General features: G+C 43.6%; 1 protein-coding gene across 3 annotated transcripts in view; it reads right to left on the bottom strand.

Moving 5' to 3' along the window:
* CD37 (CD37 molecule) overlaps nucleotides 1-19,692 on the bottom strand; it is a 169,854-nt gene that overhangs the window by 137,020 nt on the left and 13,142 nt on the right. The gene's annotated exons all lie outside the window — the stretch shown is intronic.

Raw genomic sequence — 19,692 nt, 5'->3', positions numbered from 1 at the left:
GTCAGACTGTCATATGCATGCAAGTTGACTTCATCAGCAAAAGCTGTGCCCGCTTATTTCAGATGATTAACACATCTGAGAGTACTTAAAGTGAACCTGAAGTGAAAATAAACGTATGAGATCATAAATTGCATGTGTAGTATGGATGATAAATAGAACAGTGCGAGTATAGAAAAGAGTCTCATATTTATTATTTTCAGTTTAATGGCTTAATTTTTAATATTGCATCAGTTTATCACAGTTGCTGTTTATCATCCACACTTTGCCTTTCATGTTGAAAAAAGAACAGACGTGACCCTTTGAACTTTCCTGCAGTAAAACTTTATTTTCTCCCTTCTCATTGATAGATATCAGCTTTTTTGCTTCTATTTACTTAATTACTGAATGAATTTGACAAACTCTTAGTAGGGCTAGTACCATATGTGCATTGGTGTAAGCAGCAATGCAGTGTGTCTGCATATCCTAAACCACGGGCGCAGTTATTTTACCACAGGATGAATGATTTCACGGTTAGCTTTATTAAGCACAGCCTCTTCCTGTCTTGGCTCTATTGGCTAATATGGCACTATGTCACAGGAAAGGGTCTATTGAGGGTTTTTAGTTCATTTATACAGGCTGGCCAACAATGGCAGGGGTAAGGGATAATACATTGGGCTTATCTAAGCTACAGCCAGAGTTCATGTCATGATAACATCTAACATATGATGTGTGTGAACCCAGCCCTGTTATCGGATGAGAAAAATCTGCTGATTCTTATTTCCATTACGAAAAGTAAATATTTTATCTGGTTAAATCCATCTTCTTTTCTGATGAAACCAGCCTGAGTTTCTGTTTAACTGCTTCTGACAGCCCTTCTACTGTTGGATAAACACAGCCAAAATAATCTATCAGTGTGTGTGAAGGAATGACTGACTGTTATTGTTGCTCTCATAAATCAAATGTAATGAGCACTTCTTCAGAGTAGCTTCCATTATTAACATATAAAGAAGTAACCGCATAAATCCTGCATGTCATTTCAGAAGAACCCACAGAGGTTCCCTGAAGAACAGGTCCAGTCTATCTATGAATTCCAAAACCTGCAGCAGTCTTACACGTGAAGAATGAAAAGCGTAGGTGCTCTGGGTGACCACTTCTCCTCAGCATGTTACAGCTCTGAGGGGTTGGATGCCACCACAGATGTTGCCTTTCACTGGTTCACTGTGATGAATGTAAATTTCAGCTATGCCATCTCCCATCAGTGTTGCCTACTAATTCCTTTAATGATTGACACATATGAATTATACAGGTCTAGGGGCAAGTTAGATGCAGTTTTTGCACAGGTTATGAGCAAGTATCCCCACAACCTACATAAGTTAAATGTGTCCGTATTTAAAGGAATATTTAAGTGATAGAAAATGATTTTAACTTACCTGGGTCTTCTTGCAGACCCCTGGAGTTCTCCTGTGCCCACCACGTCCTCCAGCATGCAACAGCGACGCCTGCAAAGCTGGCCCGTCGCCACAATTCGCCAGCTACTTCACATGCGCTGCCCCCGAGCAGCATGCAACCTAAATGCGCTTTCGCTGCTGGGAGTGCTCTGAGCATGCGCAGTACGCAGAAATTGCTACTGCACATGCACAGAGCACTCCCAGCAAGCAGGAACGCATTTAGGGGTGCGTGCTGCTCGGGGGGTGCGCATGCGCAGTAGCCAGAAACTCACGGCCAGAGAAGATCAGGAGGACATCATGAGCACAGGAGGACTCCAGGGGGCTGCAAAAAGCCCCAAGTAAGTTAACCTCCCTGGTGGTAATCCCGAGCTGAGCTCTGTCTAGCCGCCGGAGGGTCAATGAGAGTCAATGGAGGGCAGCGGGAGCTTTTACTCACCTCCCGGGGGATCCAGCTGTCGGTAGCCATTCTTCTTCCTGTCCTTGGAGGCTCTGATTCACTCTGTTGAGATCACCGTCATTGATCTCACCAAAGTGTTACAGCGCCACCCAGAGAACAGAGGTAAAATTGCAGCACTGGAGTCCAGGGAGGTGAGTGAGTGCTGGGGCTGCTGCTGGCTTTCTGGCAGCATAATTGTTTCCTGATTTTAGGGTCTGAAATGTTCAGAAAAGACCCTAAAATCTTAAAATAATCATACCACCAGGGGGGTTAAAATCTTTTTTATTTTTTACTTAAGTATTCCTTTAAAGGGATGATTTGGCAACCCTGGCTCTCACACTTGTGTTTTACAATACCTCTATAAAAAGAATGGCACATTGCACCGGAAGGGCCCGATTGGCCGCCACAAAGTCAATAGCGCGTTACCGTCGAACTTCCAGGCCTACGGAAACGATGTAAGTGTTTGGGAGACACAGGGATTCTTAACATGTCGTCGGCAAAGCAGTGCGCATGCGCGGAATGCCAGAAATAAGACAGGGAAACCCGAGAATCCCAGTGACGTACTTCCTGTCCAGCAGTACGAGGGGCTGCGAGGAGCAGCGCTATGCATATGACCCTGTCGGAGCACTCTGCCGCATGGTTATATGAAAGTTTTTTCTGTTGCAATGCAATGGGGGTGGAGCATCGTACCGTAACGCAATGGCCAGGTATAAACAACACACTTCCAAACGTGATATCGTGGACTTTTTTCCCAGTTTTCCCACTGCGATCGCATTTTTGTTTTCCTCGCTTGTTTCTTTTTTTAGTTCTCATTGAGATCTTTCATTTTGTGGCAAAAAGATAAATACAATTAAATATGTGTGCGATATGCTGAAAAAAAAAGCAGAAAGCTGTCTGACTTTACACTGAGGGGAAAATACAACAAAATGGAATGTCAATGAACTCAAATCTTGAGGGACCCGTTGACTTTAACTACATGTGCAGTGGTGCATGTTTCCCGTACTGCAACACAACACACACGATATTGGCAAGTGTGTTCCCTGCCTAAATACGTGTGTAGTCCAGTTACCCATCTCACACTGCTCTGAGAGCAAACACAAGTCATCAATCATATTCAGGTTCTCTGAAGTGATCGGTTTTCCATGTGCTGAGACTGCTTGGGCCTACAACTGCTGGCTGCTATAATGATCAAAAATGGCACACAAAAAAAAGAGAAATGATTTACCACTAAAGGTCTGACACAGCCAGACAGGGCCTCAATAAAACACACCTGAAGTAAGAGGTATATGGAGGCTGACATACGGTATTTATTTCCTTTTAAACAATGCGCACTGCCTGTCTTTACTACTGATCCTCTGCGCTCCTTAGGTAAGTATCTGGGGGGGTTTCTTACAGCTTTGCTTCAGACTCACTTTAAACAACCCAAAAACAGTGAGAGACAGCTTGAGATAAGATTTACTGCAGGAAAGTGCAAAGGGTCATTATTTCTGCTTTGTTTTATAGCTTAAAAGACAGAGTGTGTTTTTAAAACTGCTCTGTATGTACTGTGCATGCGCAAGCATGCTCTTTCACGTACTCGCGCATGCATAGTACAAAGCAGCCTGTCTTTGGGAGCACTCGGGCTCCCAAAGACTTCCGAAGTCTCCCGCTGCTGGAGATTAGAAAGGGGGAGCCAACGTTGGAAGGGGACTAAGAAAGGAACAGGAAGGCTCTATAGGACCCAGAGCATTCCCTCTCCTTAAAACGGACCCAAACCAAACATTTTGTTTTATTTAAAATATTTAGTTGCACCACTCTGACACATACAAAGATAAATAAACTTCTTCAAGCCTATGAGCATTTCAGTGCATGCTTTTCACCCTTCTCTTTTCATAACTAGTGTTATACAGGTGGCAGCCATTACTTCTGCGCTTAGTAGGAGGTTTTAGATCATGGGTGTGTTTGTCATCAGCTACCCTCCCTCACAGGGGCGTTGTCTATGTGAAATCTCACACAAGCTGAGATCACCTCCCCTGTGACATCATCAGTAGCAGCCTGTGTTTTGTTTTTGTTTTTTATCTCCTCCACCAGTCTGCCGGATTCTGTCCTGGCAATATGAAAGGAAGGGAGGGGTTCCTCCAATAAATGTAAAATATTTTATGTTTGTCTTCATGCAGCTGAAAAAAGGCTGCTATTTATTATTATAATTTAGAAAATAGATTTTATTTCTGAAATCTTGTATTTTTAATTTGGGTCCACTTTAAGTATCTGTTTTTTGCAGCTTCGCTTCAGACTCACTTAACCTCCTTGGCGGTAACTCCGAACGTAGTTCGGGGTAAGCCGCCGGAGGGTGCCGCTCAGGCCCTGCTGGGCCGATTTGTTTAATTTGTTTTTTGCTGGACGCAGCTAGCACTTTGCTAGCTGCGCCAGCACACTGATCGCCGCCGCCCCGCGCACGATTGCCGCTATCCGTTGCGCCGCACGCCCCCCCCCCCCCAGACCCCGTGTGCTGCCTGGCCAATCAGTGCCAGGCAGCGCCGAGTGTGGCCCGGGACTCCCAATGACGTCCCGACGTCAGTGACGTCGGTGACGTCATCCCGCCCCGTCGCCTTGGTTCTTTGAACGGGATCTCGGGATTTCCTGATCGGAGATCGCCGAAAGGCGATCGAAGAGGGCGGGGGGATGCCCTGGGCTCGCTACATGATATAGGAAAAAAATTTTTTAAAAAACTGCTGCGCTCCCTCCTGGCGGATTTTTTTATACCGCCAGGAGGGTTAAACAACCAAAAAAACAGTAAGATGAGGTTTTACTGCAGGAAAGTTCAAAGAGTCATTATTTCTACTTTGTTTTATAGCTTTTAAAACTGCAATTGTGACAGTATGATGCTATAAAACACCTATACTGTATAACTGATAATTAAAATATGTAACTTGTTTTTTGCTACTAATGTTCTATTCATAACTAGTACTAAACATACAATTCATTATATCATAAGGTTTTTTTCTGCTTCAGGTTTGATTTAATTTGAAATACCTTATGATAGGTGAGATGAAGTTTAAAAAATAAAGCAGCAGCATTCTTGAGCCCTCCTCTGACATCAGATATCTGCGTCATGAGTCCATAATATGGAGGTACGTATAGGAAAACATATGGCCCGGCTCTGTCACCTGTACGCAGTTAGAGAAATCACTGACACACGGCTGCTGCACAGGAAACTGATGCAGAATGTTACTGAAGGCAAACGTGGAACAACCACAGCACAAAACTCTGAGGCAAATTTGAATCAACTACAGCACTAAACTCTGAGGAAAATTTGTCTCTGTCCTTCATCAGGCAGCACAAATCTAGAGGAGTTCCAATCAATTTTCTATCCACCTTCTGCTGATATCATAATCAATTGGAGCATGTCGGTAACTCCCTTATGAATCTTTGATCAAAAAAGCATATCAAGTGAACATGACACAGTGTATACTTAGCTTAAAGGGTACCTGAATTCAGAAAGCGAAGGCACCACACAGTTCATGGGGGCACAGAAGCAGCTCCAGGTGTAGGCACCTCAATTCAGGTGTACTTTAAGTCCTATTGCCCCGCAGAAGAGCTGTACCTCTTATTGAATAGATTTAAAGGAAGTACGGTACAATGATGCAGTGCATAAAAGGAAGTGTGCACAGAGGAAGCAGATGGGCTCAGAGATATCACCTCCTATATGACATGACATTTTACAGGTCAAAGCCAGTGGTATCAGGAGTTACAGGGGGAAGCGGCTAGGGAGGGGTTGTGTTGACACAGAGGATAGAAAGTTACAGCCAGGTAAAGGACTGGGCATGAGGGTAGGGATAGGTTAGTGAATTAGAGGTGAACGCACCTAAAGCATACCCATTAGTGACCATACAAAGTTGGTTCCAAAACTTTGGCTCTTGGTTTCTTTGTCTTCAATAAAATAAAGCACATAAAGGAAGTGCCAGTCTTTGATAGATCTAATTACGGTGTTACATTCCTAACAACTGATCTCACCCCTCCGGGATCAGGACCCGATCCCTTTGGACGACATCGCTGGGCCGACCACAACATGACTGACCCCACGACAAACCGTACACACGACTTGTATTTTCAGCGCACCAACCAACCAACGAACCAACCAACGAACCGACAAACTAATTTGCATACAACGCACGCCAGCAAAGTCCTTGCACGATATTGCCACATTCAAAACAAGCGATTTGTACACACGTGGCCAACTGCACGATATTGTGTGAGCTGATCCGCTGGTTGGATTGGGCAAACCGCCTGTTATCGGTTGCTCATCTAGTCATTTTCCACACGTACATACACCTGATTGTCGTCCAGCAGACTAAAATCAGACATCAGGCGGATTTGCTGGACGTAGGTAGGAGCCTTTAAAGTGTACCAGAGATGACATGTGACATGAGGAAGTAGACATGGGCATATACAGTGGCAAGCATACAGACACTTATGCTGTGCTCTTTTTCTTTTTTCCCTGAAAACGTTTATAATTAGCTATGGAACTGACAGTTTTTCTCCAGTCAGGACCCAGTCGGCTCGCTGATAACAAATTACAGCTATAAAAACACTTTCCTAAGCAGATACCTGGGCTTTTTACTGTGAGAGGAAAAGATAAAAAGGTCAATAGTTCATGTATTTTCACTTTGGGACTCTTGAGACACTGCAATTGAGCAGAGACTATGAAACATTAAATCTGCTTTGTAAATGTTTATACATAAAATAAAACCTTGCAATATATAAAAGAGTCATTTTTAGGAGTAGTAGGACAGATCCAATTGGTTCTCATTAGTTTATTTTCATCTCTGGTTCACTTTAAGGTCAGGGTGAAGGAGCCCAAAAATCAGATGAATGACTTTGCTGCCAATATCCGACACCCAAATAATATCCCACTCTATACTGGGAGCTGGCTATATGTACTAGCGTAGGGACCCTATGGAAAAATGAAGGGGGGAAGGGTTGAATCTATGGTGGTTACACTTCTAAACAGCTACAAAGCATGGGATCCTGTCTGCCGAGCGGATGCGTTGTGGTCAGGCTACCTGAGCATTTGTAAATGCTGGAGATAATTCAGGTCAGGTGTCACCACAGCAAAGCAGCTCTGTTTCTGTTCTCTCAAGAGGTAACAGGAAGCTTTGAAAAACATGACTTTTGGTAAACAGGAACCTTACGGTTTATGATGCATGACCACATACCCTGCCTGCAAATCATCAACAGAGGATACGCCATTATCGCAAAAATACGTATTATAAAGCAGCACTTAGGGGGTAGAGTCACATAACCCCTGTAATGTTGCCATGCACTGCCTGTATGTGACAGTACCATAGCTGCACAGACACAGACCACCCCGGCTCACTGACACCCAGGCAACAAACAGAATTCAAATGTTTGAACCGCATCCAAAATAAGCCGCACACCTGCAAATCTATTTTTTCCTACCCCAAAGCACTGGCCACATAAATGGCTCCTACCCTAACTGTAAATATATGTATTTCTTAACTGACAAATTGACTCTAAACTTTACTCCCATGAATTCAATTGATATAGTTCATATTTTCAAATGTTTAAATTAAGAGAAATGAATGATGATAGAAAGGACAAGTGTGGTTTGAATGATAAAACTACATCTTTTGATTTGGAATTCTTTGTGGTATGCATGGAAAGAGGTGTAGTGGGGGCGTGGCTAGAGGTGTGGCAGGGGTGTGTCTTAAAGTGTCCCACTTTCATGCCTCAAAAAGTTGGGAGATGTGGTCACATGAGCTGGGCCTGAATTTACTAAACAAGTGTTAATTCCTGGTTGGGAGTGTTCTCACTGTAGTAACACACAGAAGGATACATTTTCGACCATTACTAATTAGCATATGAGCATTCCCTTGCACATGCCATCAGACACCACAGGTAAGGAGTTTTGTTGACTGTATTTGGGTGATTGGGTGGGTCAGGGAAGGTGGGTTGAAGGCAAGCTCAGCCCATTTCACAAGGGGAATGTGTAAACACAAACAGATGAGATCTCAGGTAAAGCTTTGAGGGAGTGTTTCAATAACATGCCCTATTCAGAAGCTTTGCAAATAATAATGATCACTGCCAAGCAGGATAACATAGAAGTTATCACAACAAATCCTTGCACACAAGGTAGATAATGAACCATATAACTGGCTGTCAGACAATAGTTCCTTGAAAAACAGCCCAGGGATGTGAAAAGAAAAAGACCTGCAATGGTTTTCAGGAAAATAAATGATCTATTAAGGCACCTAGACACACCTGACTAAAGTCGGCTGAGGCAGCCATTAACTCCCGCAGCCAATAATCAGGCATGTGTACAATGGCTCGCAACTCCCATCCCGCCAGCAGTCCACCTGGCAGGGCAACTTACCCCCCCCCCCCCCCCGCAACGGCTAATCCCGCCCTGCTCCCCCGCTCACCGTGTGACGTTACGCACGAACCACTCTGTCGTCCCTCTGCCTCCCTGCATAGCGACACAGTGTGTCGTCAGCTACACAGATGACTTGCTTCTGTGCAGCCTGGACCAGCGATATCCCCCAGGTCCTAATCCCTGATGGGCAACATCCATCAAATATGTGTTTGCACCTTTAGGCTAAGTTCCCACTTGAGCCGGACCATGAATAACCAGCAGGAGCAGATATTGTAGTGGCTGGTTGGTGCCCAGGGCTGATGCATTTCAACCATAGGCGCTATGGAAAATGCGCCTGCTTTTCTGGAAAACTCACAGACAACACAACAGTGCGGTCCACTTACCACAACAAATCCATTGCAGACTGACAAGTGTGAGCGGATCCTATTTATTAAATAGGATCCGTTCACTGTCAGTTTTACAATGTCGTAAAACTGACAAAAAATGTCCGACTTCCATATGTTGTGGGAACACAGCCTTAAAGTGCACCAAAACAGAGAGGGATATGGAGGTTTCCTTGTAAAGAACAACTGTTAGCCATACAATGCATTAATAAAAAAACACATAAGCAAGTAGATAATTACTTGCTCTACTTACTTAAAGCGGAATATAACCCTGCATTTCAACTTTGCTCTAAAATATTATTTACAGCATATTATATGCAAAAAGCATTTTTTTTTTACTAGACCAGCATTGGAAGGGTTAAACACAGAGGTTTAAAGTTCCGTGGAGAGATATGCAGAAGTTCAGATTGCTACATTCTATTTAGTTGAATGTATCTATTGATAAATGTTACACACTCTTTGGCTGTCCTCCAAGCGCCTTCTCAGTCAGAGAGAGTGAGTCACATTCAACACTTAGATACATTTATGTAAACAAAATGTATCTATTTCAGCTTCGGATGCGTCTGCAGAAATCTCCAGGAACTTTAAAGCTCTGTGTGTAACCCTTCCAATGCTGGTCTAGTAAAAAAAAAAAAAATGCTGGTTGCATATAATATACTGTAAATAATGTTTTAGAGCAAAGTTGAAATGCAGGGTTATATTCCGCTTTAACAGATGTTTCCAAGCGCTGAAGTTCCCATGCATAATCTCTGCACTACCACCGGAGGCAGTGCAGAGAGTATAGACGGGAACTCCAGTGCATGGAACCATAAGGAGGTGAGTCGGTGTGCGCTGCCTGTATCCCTCCCCTCTCTGAAATAGTGTGGGGAGGAGAGGGGATACTGAGGGGGAATTGGGGGGGGGGGGGGGTCGGAAGAGAAAGATGAGGCAGTAGTGAGGACATGGCACACTGCAGGAGGGGGCCGAGGACAGTGTCAGGGGACAGCTTCTGGCCCCCCCTTCCTGCGCCCTAGCAGCTGGCAGTGACGAGAGTGACAGAGACTTTAGCCAATCAAGGCTGAATTTGCATGTGACGTCACTTCTCTTTTGCGGCTTCTACTCTGCGTACCAGATGAGAGCCAGGGGGCATGAGGAGGAATAAATACCAATTAGCAAAAAGGTGAGTTTAATTTTAGACTTTTATATTGCCTCTTTAGCATCCATTTTACTTGTAGAACAGCTACATATAGAGAATTGTTTCAGATTGTATGCCTAATAGTTTCTCTCAATACCAGTTGCCTGGCTGTCCTGCAGATCTCTTTGGCTGCAGTAGTGGCTGAATCACAGACCTGAAACAAGCATGCAGCTAATCCAGTCTGACTTCAGTCAGAGCACCTGATCTGCATGCTTGTTCAGGGGCTGTGGCTGAAAGTATTAGAGACACAGGATCAGCAGGAGAGTCAGGCAACTGGTATTATTTTAAGGAAAAACCATATCCTTCTCTGTTTAGATTCCCTTTAAGCTGAATACTCACCTGAAGACACAGGAAGATGGATCGTCCCCTGACGACGAGCATTCCCCGATCCATATTCTTGCCCATGAGAACACTCAACGTCACACGACGGGCGCAAGCGAGAGTTCAAAGGATCGCGGCACTTTGCGTGGGAATCTCGGGCTCTTAAAGGGATACTGTAGGGGGGTCAGGGGAAAATGAGTTGAACTTACCCGGGGCTTCTAACGGTCCCCCGCAGACATCCTGTGTTGGCGCAGCCACTCACCGATGCTCCGGCCCCGCCTCCGGTTCACTTCTGGAATTTCAGACTTTAAAGTCTGAAAACCACTGTGCCTGCGTTGCCGTGTCCTCGATTCCGCTGATGTCATCAAGAGCGCACAGCGCAGGCCCAGTATGGTCTGTGTCTGTGCAGTACACTCCTGGTGACATCAGCGAGAGCGAGGACACGGGCGTGCAGGCGCAGTGGTTTTCTGACTTTAAAGTCAGAAATTCCAGAAGCGAACTGGAGGCGGGGCCGGAGCATCGGTGAGTGGCTGCGCCAACACAGGATGTCTGCGGGGGACCATTAGAAGCCCCAGGTAAATTCAGCTCATTTTCCCCCGACCCCCCTACAGTATCCCTTTAAAGAGAATCTGTATTGTTAAAATCGCACAAAAGTAAACATACCAGTGCGTTAGGGGACATCTCCTATTACCCTCTGTCACAATTTCGCCGCTCCCCGCCGCATTAAAAGTGGTTAAAAACAGTTTTAAAAAGTTTGTTTATAAACAAACAAAATGGCCACCAAAACAGGAAGTAGGTTGATGTACAGTATGTCCACACATAGAAAATGCATCCATACACAAGCAGGCTGTATACAGCCTTCCTTTTGAATCTCAAGAGATCATTTGTGTGTTTCTTTCCCCCCTGAGGGGGGAGTGCATAGCAGAACCACAACACTGAAGAACTTGGCAGCCTTCCAGACACAGGCTGACAAGTCTGACAAGGGAAAGATACATTGATTTATTACAGAGACTGTGATAGTACAAAGTGCTGCAGTAAGCCAGAACACATTAGAATAGCTTTTGGAACTTGTAGGATGATAAAAAACAGGATGCAATTTTTGTTACGGAGTCTCTTTAAAGGGAAGGTCCAAGCAAAATAAAAAAAATTAGGTTCACTTACCTGGGGCTGGTAGAAGCCCCAGGTAGATTAAACTCATTTTTTTATTTTGCTTGGACCTTCCCTTTAAAGATCGGATGTGACAGTCGTCATTGTCGCACGCTGCAAAGCGTCCTGTGGCTAATTACGCATTATTTCTTGTATCCACGTCGCAAGATCACAAAAATAATCACTCATGTCGCAAAAAAAAAAAAAAAAAAAAAAAAAAAAAAAAAAAAAAATCGCCGGTCATTGGAAGAACCTCACACAAAATTGCAAGGTGGGTACGGTCCTTTGCAGATCTTTTTTGTGCGGTTTTCAGTAATGTGAGACTAGGTGTACAAGTGTACAAGTACTAGGTGTACAAGTTAGAACACGACTATTAGCGCACATCTGCAAGCGCAGCTGCTCCAAATGAACTTTGAATGATTGTTCCCAGTCTGATTCTCTGCAGTCTGTACAGTGTTGTGAATGACCATGACCGTGGCGCATCACTCGTACGCAACATCTTCCATCTAGCGCATGCACTTTATGCTTTCAGCCTGGCCACAATAAAGGCTGAACTGATCCAGCCCTGTTACTGGAATATAACTGTGACATGGAAGAGAAATCTACACACTGTACTCTTCTAACCTGAGTTCAGCTTCAATAAATCTTTGTGTAATTGATCAGTTTGTATCATGGAAAATGTGTGGCCGCATCAGCCACACGTGCTTAATCAGAGTTACTTGGTGTACTTACATATAAATCAGAACCATGAGTAACATCATACACAATCACGTAAGATTCCTTGAGAATTAAGAGTTCCATGAGCCAATGAATCACAAACTACGGCTGTTACTTTTAAAAAGTAAACTTTTCCACTGCATCTGGTTTGAATCAGCTTTCCTAGCAACCCTGACCCAAGAGAAATGTCACAACAACAGACACAGTCAACACATCGCAGTTCACCCAAAAAGAATTGATTGGAATCTCTTATCTCTCCATAGGAACCTTGCAAAAGAGGATACAGCACTGATCGAGTTATGTCGTGTGTGTGACTGTCTGTAACTCTGTGTGTTTCAAGTCCTACTGCATAGAGCCACATTAATCCATGCCATGTACTGATGAGGAACAACAAGTTCGAAAGTCTGTATGCATGTTGGATTATCGTGGCTCTGTACAACTAACAAGCTGACGCATGATTGCAACAAATGATGATTTGCATATTCAGTGATGCATTGTGGGAGACCTCATATGCTCACTCCAACCTGAATAATTGCAAATACTTTTTGTTTTAAGAAGGCAAGTTTCTGTTTTGTGTTTTGTGGGGAAAGTAAACAGTTGCACCATGCTCCTCCCAAAAGCCTGATGCAGTTAATGGTGTAACTGGTACTGTCATGGATATAAAGTACTCGGGCTGAATTCACATGGAGGGTCGAGGGTGGTCAGAAAACTCCGATATGCAAGTAGCACCTGTGGCCACCCCAGGAAAAAGCCAAAGTTTTGGTAGTTTACAGGTTTGGAGCATTCAGGTGGGTTTTGACACAATGACACAATGCCTAGGAGGAAATACATCAGAAATGAGTTTAGAGAAGCAATATGTTCCAGCCCATCACTCTGGGAAAGGTTATAAGGTCATTTCAAAACAATATGAAGTTCCTCATTCTACCGCAAGACAGGTTATTCACAAGTGGAAAACTTTCAAGACAGTTGTCAGTCTTCCCAGAAGTGGATGTCCCACTAAATTCACCTCAAAGTCAGACCATTTCAATTGAAATTACAGATCTTAATTGGAACGTTAAATTTTAAATTTCTTGACAGCACAATTAGAAAAAGACTGAACAGGTATGACTTACTGACAGGTGTGATCAAAGAAATCAAAACTTCCAGAAATATTGACTTGTTGTTGCCTTTACGGAAATCAGTAGTTTTGGGTGGGGATAGAGGTGGACTCCCTCTACCTAGGTACTTATCTAGGTAGAGGGAGTCCAGCTCTGGCTAGTCCAGAGGCGGACTCGTCGACCCCGTTGTTGCCATGTCCTCTGAGCATATTCGACAAGAGCTTGTGGAATATGTTCTTGTGGCCGCGCTCCCCATTGTGAATGAGCATAGCCGTACTGGGCCTATTTGAGTATGACCACACCTGCACACTAAACTGAAGCCTTTTGTCCACAAGCAGCTCGGTGCTACTACGCTCGCTCACAAAGGGGAGCCATGAGCTGGCAGAGGGTCCCGTCCAGCGTCAGTGGTGTGGAGGGGGACACCAGAACTTTTTGGACTATCCAGAGACTTTCCTCTACCTAGGTAAGTATCTAACTTTTTGTCCCCTGGTTTATTTTAAGGAGTGCCTCAGAGAATGGTAAGATCACTGTGCAACGAGACAAAGGGCATGTAAAGGATTTCACCAAGCTACTGCGCATTGTGCTAACATCACAAGCAAGATGCTTATGTAGGCAAAAAATAAAAATACAATTCCATAAAAATGACCGATAAGACATAAACAAAAGTGGAAACATATGGTGGTAAGCATGTTTCTGTTTTGTAAGACAGATGGTGTTCCATTTTGTGATGTTTACATTAAGGGCAGGTTTGGTTTAAGGAAACTGAAAGACAATCCCAAAAACATACAGATAAATAAACTTTCCAACTAAAATTGGCCTTAATTGACAATAGGGACATATGACTAAGGCGGACTAGATTATGGGAGGACTAGATTATGAGCACCTCTGAAGGACACCTCTGAAGGACAGTTAGTGACATGACTATGGAATCTGTGAAGTGCTGTCTGTGGAAGATGTCAGCATATTATAAATACACAACAATAATAATAGAAATTGAATTAGGCTGTGAGCTGAGAAGCTAGTGTTACCCCAGCATGTTCAGTCTCCTCTTCCTCAGCGGATACAATAGACGCGTTGGTGATGGATTGACTAACTGCAGCTAGTAGAATTGTGAGGAAAGTCTGGCATGCTTGTTGTAGCTCAGCGCAGAAGGGAAAGCCCCAGTGGTATGTACTGCACATAAATGACTAGCCTCGGCGATTCTGTCATCTGTAAAAGCTATATGTGTTTCTCTCTGAAAGCATTAACATCTGTGACTGAAGCAACGTTTTCCACCTGAATGAGCTTTGTAGAAATTCTGAGCAAATCTCTAAGGAAAAAGCTCTCTGCCCACTTTCCCCTCAGTAATTCCAGATTTACACGGCACACGCACACAGACGAACAATGACTGACACAGAACAGCATACCAAGAGGTCTTGAATCAGTATGATACCGTTTATTGGCTACCTAAAGGTGGCCACTAATGATACAATTTGCTGAACGATCATTTACGAACTATTCTTTTCACTCTGGCCTACTACCCCTCACAAGTGCTCTAAACCCACAGCTTAACTCTGGTCCCCTACCTTCCGTGTCCTTACCTCTCCCTCTAGATTGTAAGCCTTTGGGCAGGGTCCTCCTCCTTTTGTGTCCTACCTGATCATGCACCTCCATTATTGTGCACCCATGCTATGCATCTGAGTGAACCTAACTTGCCTAATCTCCATGCTCCATCCAGTGACTGACTAAGCATTACCTTGTACTCATACTGTGCTGCGTGATCTGGTCTTTCTTGTATTCAGGTATTGTTATTTTGCCACTAATATTGTATGTATCCCTATTTATTGTCCAGCGCTGCGTAATATGTTGGCGCTTTATAAATACAATAAATAAATAAATGAATGATCGTTTGGGGCCACTAATGGACACAAATCCCCTAACCAATGTGATAAGATTGACAGGATCAATTAGAAAATCTGAACAATGTGATTAATCTGATTGGATTGCTTAGGAGATTTTTTCCAATAGCGGCCCCAAACGATAATTTCCAACCTGCCAGCACCTTTTCCTGGACAGCAAACAGATGGCGATCTGCTTTCTTCATAGAGATTGGCTGGCACTCATTATTGCAGGGGATAGAAGTACAATGACTTGAATTGTGAAATCAATGATAGCCTGTGTTTGTTTGAGCAGCCACAGGTTGAGGTTCTGAATGAGAAAAGTTTAACCAAAGACACTTAACATTTTTTAACCAAGACCAGTTTTGTATTCACTTATGCATCACACAGCTTGGGCACAGAAGTCCTGCAAGTACTGTATATCCTAAGTAAGTTTTATACAAAAGAAAAAAATGACTTTTGTTAAAGCCATTTTAACATGTCTATAAAATATGGCCCCAATTTACTAAGGCTGGAGAGCAACTGAAAGGCTGTGTGATCCAACAAACCTGCACTGAATTATGTTCCGATATAACACAGTCAAAGGTTACTAACATCTGTCACTGAATGGCAGGAATACAGCAGTGAACACCTAAAAATTAGGGATGGCAATGCTTAGGTGAACTCATGGAGAAGCTTTTGATCAGTTTGATCAGCTAACAGATTTGTAAGGCTCTGATTTGCTGGTCATGATCATGTGTTAACCAGGAAGTCATCAAAGCAAATGAGAACCTTACAAATCTCTTGATAAAACTGATCACATGCTTCTCCGTGAGATCTTCTAAGCAGGTCCATCCCTACTAAAAATCTACAACTGTCAAGATAGGCACATTCAACATTAAGAGGACTATTGTCTAAGTCAGTGATGGCTAACCTTGGCATTCCAGCTGTGACAAAACTACAAATCCCATCATGCCTCTGCCTCCCCGAGTTATGCTTAGAGCTGTCAGAGTATTGCAATGTCTCATGGGACTTGTAGTTCCACCACAGCTGACATGCCCAGGTTAGCCATCACTGGTCTATGTCAATCATAAGGAATAGGATAACATCATGGTGATCTAATGGCTGTAGACAGCTTTTGCATACAAATGATGTATGTATAACAAAGCAATATGTTTATTTTTCTAAAGTAATGAAGTGAATACACTGTGTCATTTTAGATACAAACAGTTCTTAGCAGAGTTCTTCGTTTGTTAATATTTATGGAAGAATGGCAGAATCCTGGCCTCGAAGCACACTGTCCATGAAAGGTATTCAAAAACATTGGCATCCATGACATTAGTACACTTTATAAATGTGAAACAGCTCTTACAAGCCATCAGAAAGTTCTGCACCGCACATTATTCACTGGAATGAGGCCTACAGCTGTAAAACACCATAAAAATCATTTACAATTGGAACAAATGTTCAGGCACATCTCATGTGTTCCCGTGTAAATGTAATTATACACTCAGCCTCCATTGTATCTTGGCTCTTGAGTTTTGGCATTCTCCAGACTGAGGAGGCCATATAGACATGATTAAGGTAAACCTAAATCAAACTAAACAAAGAAAAAAAGTTTCACTTACCTGGCGCTTCTACCAGCCCCTCCAGACATCCTGTGCCTGCACCGACCTCAAATGATCCTCCTGTCCCCCGCCACGGCTTAGTTTCGGTTTCCACAGACTGGCCAGTTGATGGCCACTGCGCCTGAGCGGCCCTGGCCACGCGCATGCTTGCATCGCCGGGAGACTCCTGCACAGGTGCAGTACTCAGAAATCTCATACTAAGCTTGCGCAGGATGCTCTCAGCGACACGTGTGGCCAGGGCCATTCAGGCGCAGTGGTCATCAACTGGACAGTCGGTGGAAACTCGAAACTAAGCCACGGCAGGGGACCGGAGGATCTTTCGAGGATGGCGCGGGCACAGGACGTCTGGAAGGGGCTAGGTAGCAGCCCCAAGTTAACCTTTTTTTATTAGTTTGATTTAGGTTCACTTTAACCATTTAATGGCAATGTATCGTATTAAAACGTCATGCTTTTGCCTGTTAATGGCAACATGACGTTTTAATACGTCGCGCGTTCCCGCCGCCGCTCCGCTCGTGTGCGCGCCGCTACCGCCGCCATTACCGTCGGGATCCCGTGCTGAGTGATTGGGGAAGAGGACCGAGCGGTCCTCTACCCAATCGCACTACCTGGAGTGAATGGACGCGACCGCAAACAGCGGCCGCGTCCATTCATAAAAACAGGAAATGTTACAGTTTAACAAAGAGTAAAAAAAAAAAAAAGTGATCACTTCCTATACGGGAGAGTGTTCACTAGTGCCATCTTGTGGCCAAAAAGTATATTACATATATATATATATATATACACAAGTACATACACACTATTAATAAAATAACACTTCCAACTCCCCCCCCCCCCCCCCAAAAAAAAAAACACTTGTAAATAAAAATCAGCTTAAAATAAATAAATAAATAGTTGCCTTAGGGACTAATTTTAATTTATTATATAGGGGCTGGTAATTATGGCCAGAACAAAAAAAAAAAAAAAAAAACAGAAAAATAACACCTATATTTCAAAATACTATATTGTTGCCATACATTGTGATAGGGACATAATTTAAACGGTTTAATAATCGGGACAACTGGGCAAATAAACGGTGTTTGTTTTAACCACACGAGAATGTTTAATTTTAAAACTATAATGGCTGAAAATGGAGAAATAATTATTTTTTTTCGTTTTTTTTTTGTTTTTTCCCATTAAAACGCATTTAGGATAAAAAAATTCTTAGCAAAATGTACTACCCACAGAAAGCCTAATTGGTGGCGAAAAAAACGAGGTATAGATCATTTTCTTGTGATAAGTAGTAATAAAGTTATTAGGGAATAAAAGGGAGGAGCACTGACAAGTGAAAATTGCTCTGGTCCCTTAGAGTAAAAACCCTTGGGGGTGAACTGGTTAAAGGATACTTTCACATGAATGACTGACAGCAGTATATTTTACCGCCTGTCAGAATCATAAAAATCAGAATCAGAAAAACATTTATTCACCAAGCATTGCAGGGTCATGCCCAGAATTAGGTTTGGCACTTATATAGCTCTAGTAGAAACATGACTATAGATGTTACACAAAACGCAAAAAAAACAAAATGGCACGAAGGGAGCTCATGGGGTTTACCACCGAGGGAAAGAAAGAGAGTAGAGGAGCAGAGGACAAATTCAATAGTGGCGGTGTCGGCCACTACAGTTTATGTGTTGGGCTCTTGCACGCTACTGCAAGCGTCCAGCATAAGGCGGTCTTCCCATGTATGTACATCTGCGTGGGTGGTAGCCGCCCATTAGACATGACAATCAGCATTTCTTTATGGAGAGTAAGTAACCACACCACGTGTCAGCCGCTGTTAGATTACAAACACTCTCACTTGGTTATATTGTAGAACAACCAAAATCGCTCGTTCCTGGTTATCGGGCAGCTGATTGTAATGGAAAATGCGCCATTTTTCCGGCCATGTAAAACGTTCTATATTATATTAAAAATGTTATGGAAATATTCTGTTTTTGGTAGGCATTGTGTTAAAATGTTATGGAAATATTGTGTTTTTGGTAGGCATACATCTTAAAAAATGTTTAATTTTTGTGCAAAGGTAAGAGATGTGTAGACTCAGGCCAACACTTGTGCCACATCATGGCTGAGCCTAGAGAGCGAACTCTGTAAAACCATCACTAGATTATAGCAGTCAGGCTCGGTTCACACTACATTCAGGCTGCTTACACACTAAGACGTTACAGACGCACGTTAATGCAGCCTGTAACGCTCCCCAACGCACAGCAATGTAACACAAGTGGGCTGTTCACACAGTCCATGTTGCGTTACATGTAACGCTGCACGTTCTTAAGAATGTGCAGCATGCTACGGCGTTAGAGCGGCTTACGCCGCGTTAGACTGTCTGCACATGCGCAGTCATGTTGGGGAGGAGCGGAGAGCGGCCAGGCACATGGCTAATTAATATTCACTGCACTCAGTGACGTGCAGTGTTTACTTCCTGGTGCGGCCGCTCTGTGCAGCGATTGGCCGGCGGGACCACGTGATGCCGCATGCGTCCAAGAGTACGCATCACGGACGCCAGAGTGAGCTGCACAACGCGGCTCACTCTGACGTCCACATCGAAGAGCACCAGGCGTTGCGTTAGGGGCACGTTATGCGACCTTAACGTAGCACCTAACGCAACATCTTGGTGTGCAAGTAGCCTCAAAGGCCTGCATTTTGTCGGTCAAGTCAATGGACTGTAATATTCTACGACCCGGTTCACATTTTTCCGTTATATTTTTGTCTATTGTGTAACATTGGATGTAGGTCTTACTGCATGTAGGGAATGCTATTTGTGTCCGTTTTACCAGACACGCAGATGATGAAGTTCCTATCTGGAACTGCCTGTGCTGGTGTCATCTTGGATGGCTGTCATGTGGAAGAGAGAGAGAGAGTGATGCATACCAGAAAGAAATTCTTGAAAATATCCACCAGGCAATTCTGTAGGTGGAGGACTAGATAATATGGGTGCAGGAGTTCCCAGAGTGGTATGAGAGGGGCCACCCAGTTATAAAAAAAATGCCACAGAACCCCATAAAAACCCATGGTTAGCAAAGCACAAATAGGCAAAATTATCACAAAAACACCAGCTCCAACAGCACGCTTCTCTACTCAACAATATCAAGGAAACCTGC

This window comes from Hyperolius riggenbachi, unplaced genomic scaffold (assembly GCF_040937935.1).
Source record: "Hyperolius riggenbachi isolate aHypRig1 unplaced genomic scaffold, aHypRig1.pri scaffold_182, whole genome shotgun sequence".
Lineage (NCBI taxonomy): Eukaryota > Metazoa > Chordata > Amphibia > Anura > Hyperoliidae > Hyperolius > Hyperolius riggenbachi.
This window is presented reverse-complemented; position numbering and strand designations above follow the sequence as displayed.